Below are 5,425 nucleotides of genomic sequence, written 5' to 3'. Positions count from 1 at the left end.
GCCCCAATGTCCAGCCTGGCCTTGGGCACTCAAAGGGATCCAGGGGCAGCCACAGCTTCTCTGGGCACCCTGTGCCAGGGCCTGCCCACCCTCCCAGGGGAGGATTTCTCCCTAATATCCCATCTGTCCCTGCCCTTTTTTTTCAGCTTAAGACCATTTCCCCTTGTCCTGGCATTCCATGCCCTTGTCCAAAGTCTCTCTCCCTCTCTCTTGTCAATTCTTCAGGTCCTGGAAGCCTTTTTGAGATSTCAGGAAAAGAACTGCACACACTGCTCAATATTCAGAGAACTATGGATTTATACCAGGGCAGGTGAGCTACAATGTTCTCTGTTTTGTTCTGTTTTGCTCTCTGAATAATTCCAAATATTTGATTTGTTTTTCTCGGTAAAAAGGAACATTGTGCTGATATTTCATAGAAATATTAATCAGAACCCAAAGATCTCATTAGTGAGTAGCAAAACCACTTACAGCCCATCCTTATGTACACAAAATTTTCCACCCATGTGCACTACTTTACTACATCAGATTTTATCTGTCATTTGATTATCCAGTCGCTCAGTCTTCTAAGGTCCTTCTTCAGCTCTCCAGCTAGCCCTTTAACTGCATCACAATTTGTCCTCTACCTTTCCTTTACCTGAATACCTCAGTACTTTTAGCAATCTGTGGTGTCTCCCTGCTCAGCCCCTTTCTCCAGATCAGTTAGGAATACATTAAGCAGCACCAGCCACAGCATAGCTCCCTGCAGACTTCTCCTGTGATCTCCCCCTTCTCTGAAAACTGACCTTTAAGTTCTGTTTTATTTCTGTTTCCTGTCATCCAGCCAGTTTTTGATCCATTCTTCTCTTGCTTCTTTTGCATAAAGGCTTTTTCTTTTATTATTTTCCCAATGATCCTTTGTCTGGCCAGCTCATTGGAAATTCTGGGAGCACTTAACCATGGATCTTCATGTTTGCCTTCCCCACCTTGTTAGCGAGGGAAGGGTCACACACTGCAGCCAGTTCTTCAGCTCTTGAACATTGTGGATTTGGGACATTATGGATTTGGGACAACATGGATTTCACACCTCCAGGGCTGGGTCTGRTTCTGATCCCTCAGGGCAGGAGAGCCCTGGAGGGACTGGAGAGTGTCCAGGGCAGGGAGCRGAGCTGGGAAGGGGCTGGAGCCCCAGGAGCGGCTGAGGGAGCTGGGAAAGGGGCTGAGCCTGGAGCAAAGGAGGCTCCGGGGGGACCTTGTGGCTCTGCACAACTCCCTGACAGGAGGGGGCAGCCGGGGGGGTCGGGCTCTGCTCCAGGGAACAGGGACAGGAGGAGAGGGAACGGCCTCAGGCTGGGCCAGGGGAGGCTCAGGGTGGACACCAGGAGGAATTTGCCCATGGAAAGGGTGCTCAGGCCTTGGCAGGGACTGCCCAGGGAGCTTTGGAGTCCCCATCCCTGGARGTGTCCCAGGAAGGGCTGGAGGTGGCACTGAGTGCTCTGGGCTGGGGACAAGRTGGGCATCGGGCACAGCTGGGACTCCMTGGGCTGGGAGGGCTTTTCCACCTCAGGGATCCTGGGATACTGTGGAACCATTGCCCTGTGAGCTCAGAGGCAAGAACAGAAATTTTCTTTTCTCTATGGTTTTGCTTTCTCTGAGTGTTGCTTTTATACCTTGATGGTCGTCAGGGCCTGCCCCCTCTATTCCTGATAGAAAGGATTTGGGTTTATGAGTTATTCCTCAAGCTTAGATCATAAATCACAGAATCCTGGAGCCGTTTGGGTTGGGTGGGACCTTAAAGATCATCCCATCCTGCCTTCTGCCATGGGCAGGGACACCTTCCACTGTCCCAGGCTGCTCCAAGCCCCATCCAGCTTTATATGAAAGTTAAAAATAATTTCCATACTGTCCTTTACCCCAGTTCAAAATACTAAACATATATAATTAAAAACACTGTATCACTCAACATTTTGTATTGGCTTCTATCAATGGAAAAATCTATTTAAGGGACTGAGTTACACAGTTTTCCTCCTATGTGACAAGAAGAAAAATCTGCGTTTATTGCCTCAGGAAGCTCCACCCACCTGAGCAGTCAGGGTGTAAATCTGCCATTACAGACCTCAAACTGCACCCCCAGTTACACACCCCTTACAACTAGCAGAGAGAAACATCAGCAGATAAAAACCAAGCCATGAATTGTAATCTTAGACTTGGAGTTATTTATAGCACAGGAAAATGTAAAGAGCTGAGGGTGTGGAGATCAAATCCTGATACAATTTTTTTTCTCTGTCCCAAATCAATATTTAAATTAAAAGGTTTTGTTCCATTCCAGTCCCCTGTGAGGTTACTACAAAACTTTGCTCCCACAAAAATTTTGGGCACCACATTTTTTTTTTGTTTAATACAACTGTCAATGTTTTCAATATCTGCATAAATCCCAAATTATTCTTCAAGTGCTATCACACTTATAGAGTCAGTCAATTTCACACATTAACTTCTTAACTAACACATTAACTATTAATTTAATATAATTTGAAAATTTTTTAAACAAAGCACCTTTTTTTCACCACTGCCTACTACAATTTATTGCTGCTGACAGAATATACAGACTTTAGTTGGAAAGTGCAACTATTTTGTAGTGTTTTAATTCTACATACCTGTATCCTGTCWTAGATTATCTGGAAAATTCCCAAATATTTCTTCCACATCAATGAGTTCTCACACAGAAGCCTGCAAAATTTACTATYTTTAGAAGGTTCTTTTTTTACAACATTTTTAAAGATATCAACTAGCACATCATCATTCAGAATCTCATAACAYCAGGTAACAAGTTTTTACTAGGAAAAATTATCTAATTATTACCTAATTGTTTCTTTCTTTGACTTTTTTTTTCCTGATTCTTAAGTACTTTTTATTCAGGATATTCCATTATTATTCTCTTTTCCCACCAAACTATTCCAATTTATATTTTTAAATATCTGAATAGCTTGTTTTGTTTTAGCCACTCTTTTTGTTTTGTTCCATAACATTATTTTCCTTATTTACTAATTTTTTTGAGTGGCAAGTCAAGCTCAGTGCGAYTTTTAGTCAGTTCAAGCCCTTTTTAAAGTTACTCTGAGGGAATTCCATTCAAAATTGTGTATTTTTGCTGGAAAATTAGTTCATCCTTAAATACATTGAAAATTCCTTGACCAATATTATACTTTATGGGTTTTTTCCCTTTTATTTTATCTCTCTCAACTTTACTCTCTCTCTCATTTTCTTTGCACTTTCCTTCTGGATTTTCCCTTACTTTTGTTTCATCTCAATTTGCTTTTCTGACCTTGATATGTRAATAAATAAGTTTATTTTGCTGCTTTCTGTAATATTTTCTCATTAGTTCTTTTAACTCTGATATACTTTAAAGCACCATTTTTAATGAAAAGAAAATTTCTATGCAGTGAAGAAATGTTTTAGAAAACACTGGGAAGATTTAATGTGTGTACAGTCCCTGTATGTGGTGCAGAGATTTTAATTTCTTTTTTATTACCTTCCCCCTTTCCAAGGATTCRAGAACATCAGCACTTGTATGGTGCAGAGCTGGGATTTGGTGATTTCTCCACCAAAGATAATGGATTTCAATTTACTTCCTGTTGTTCAGTGCATMATTTGTTTCTTCTACTCCCTCCTTGGTGTTCAAGAACAGCCTTTCCACTCAGGTGCTCTGAAAAAACAATGTTGAGTTTGTCAAATGTTCTTATATAAACCAAGAAATTGCCTAAAAATTGTCTAGCATATAAATAATATTTGTACTGTTTTATTAAACTTAATAATCTCTGAGCTCTTCTGGTGGCAAGGAATGAACTTAAAAGTGTAGGATTTTGTCAGGACTTTTTACCAACTGTAGAATTTCTCCTCTAGAATTTCTTAAGTCAGGTCCCTTCCAACCSAAACCATTCTATGATTCCTCACTGCTGTTCACTGAGCAAAGATTTGAAAACTATTAAAAAACCATCAGAAAAACAGGTTCTGGGTACCCAAATAAAGTTTGGGTAACTCCAGCTTCCCTATGGTTATTCCAAATGAGGAATATTGTCATTCTAAACCAACTAATCCATTCATTTCAGCTCTGAGTTGAGGCAAATATAAAGTCTGATTATTCTAAACAATTTAAATATATTTAAAATAATGTTCCAGAAATGACCATGTTTTTTTTTTTTGCTTTTTGGGTTGGAGGGGTTTTTTTTTTTGTTTTTTGGATTTGTTTGTGTTTGGTTGGTGTAAGGTGTCCTTGCCCATGACAGGGGGTGAAAAAGGAGAATGTTTAAGGTCCTTCCAACCCAAACTATTCTACGAGGATTCTGTGACAATCAGGTACAAAAACAAATGTATGGATCGTTCTACAGAAGTTCATATAATTTATCCTTTTTTTTTTCCAGTTCAGGTTCATTTGTTACTGGAGTTGTTCCATCCAGTTCTGRTTCAGCAAAACTTGAAAACAACTGAAGGTTCACATCAAGCATGGGTTTGATTGACTCCCAAAGGGAGTTACATCCAGGATGGGTTGGAGCAAAATATGGACCTTCTTGGTTTAGTTCTTTRTGATAAACTCAGCAATAAACAGAATATTTTTATTTAACCCTATTCTTGCAGCTGAATATAGCAATGCATCAACCAACAACAGGAACACTTAGAGAAATTAGGTCATTAAGAAATGTCCTGTCACAGTAGCTACAACATTTCTAAATTAATTCAGAGCTCCCAAATCACAGAATCCCAGAATGGTTTGGGATGGAAGGGCCCTAAAGATCCATTCCACCCCCTTGCCATGGCAGGGACACCTCCCACTGTCCCAGGCTGCTCCCAGCCCCAATGTCCAGCCTGGCCTTGGGCACTCAAAGGGATCCAGGGGCAGCCACAGCTTCTCTGGGCACCCTGTGCCAGGGCCTGCCCACCCTCCCAGGGAACAATTCCTGCCCAATATCCCACCCAACTCGATTCTCTGTCAATTTAAAACCATCCCCTCCTGTCCTTGTGAAAATTCCCTCTCCAGTAACAGGATTTCTTTTGGGTGATCCAAATTATAAATTTACAGGGTATTCACMTCACACTGAATTATTTTGGAAGATTTCAGCAAAATCAGTGGAACAGTTCAAGCATCACAGCAAAAGCTGGAACATTTGGCACCGAGCCCTCTCATTGTCAGGAGCCTGCTGCATTCGTCCACTTGGAAAATTCACCCCAAATTTGGRCAAATGGTGACACTGACAATTTTAGGCTTTGTTTGGGAATGGGAATTCCTTTTGAAAATCACARCTAAAGGGGAAAGGGACTCTCAGTRGAATATTGGTGCCCACAGCTGGAGGCGGAAAGTGAATTCACCTGTCACTATATCTGCGCTGACAGCGATTACCTGTCCCACATGGGGATATTTCTCTCCCTTGAAATAGTTATTTTATTCCTCCTGTTTTTA

At 41.1% G+C, this 5,425-nt stretch overlaps 1 long non-coding RNA gene across 1 annotated transcript in view; it reads left to right on the top strand.

The window, feature by feature from the left end:
• The window catches only part of LOC130586175 (uncharacterized), a 13,747-nt gene extending 9,020 nt beyond the window's left edge, over nt 1-4,727 (top strand). Inside the window, exons 3-4 of the long non-coding RNA XR_008966679.1 lie at nt 226-310; nt 4,397-4,727. This is a non-coding gene — a long non-coding RNA (uncharacterized LOC130586175). The remainder of the gene's footprint in view (nt 1-225; nt 311-4,396) is intronic.
• Nucleotides 4,728-5,425: the final 698 nt, after the last annotated feature.

The sequence above is a fragment of the Malurus melanocephalus genome, unplaced genomic scaffold (genome assembly GCF_030028575.1).
Source record: "Malurus melanocephalus ecotype Western Australia unplaced genomic scaffold, MMel_1.1 scaffold_1093, whole genome shotgun sequence".
Classification (NCBI taxonomy): domain Eukaryota; kingdom Metazoa; phylum Chordata; class Aves; order Passeriformes; family Maluridae; genus Malurus; species Malurus melanocephalus.
Note: the sequence above shows the minus strand (reverse complement) of the source record. Positions and strands in the feature narration are given on the sequence as shown.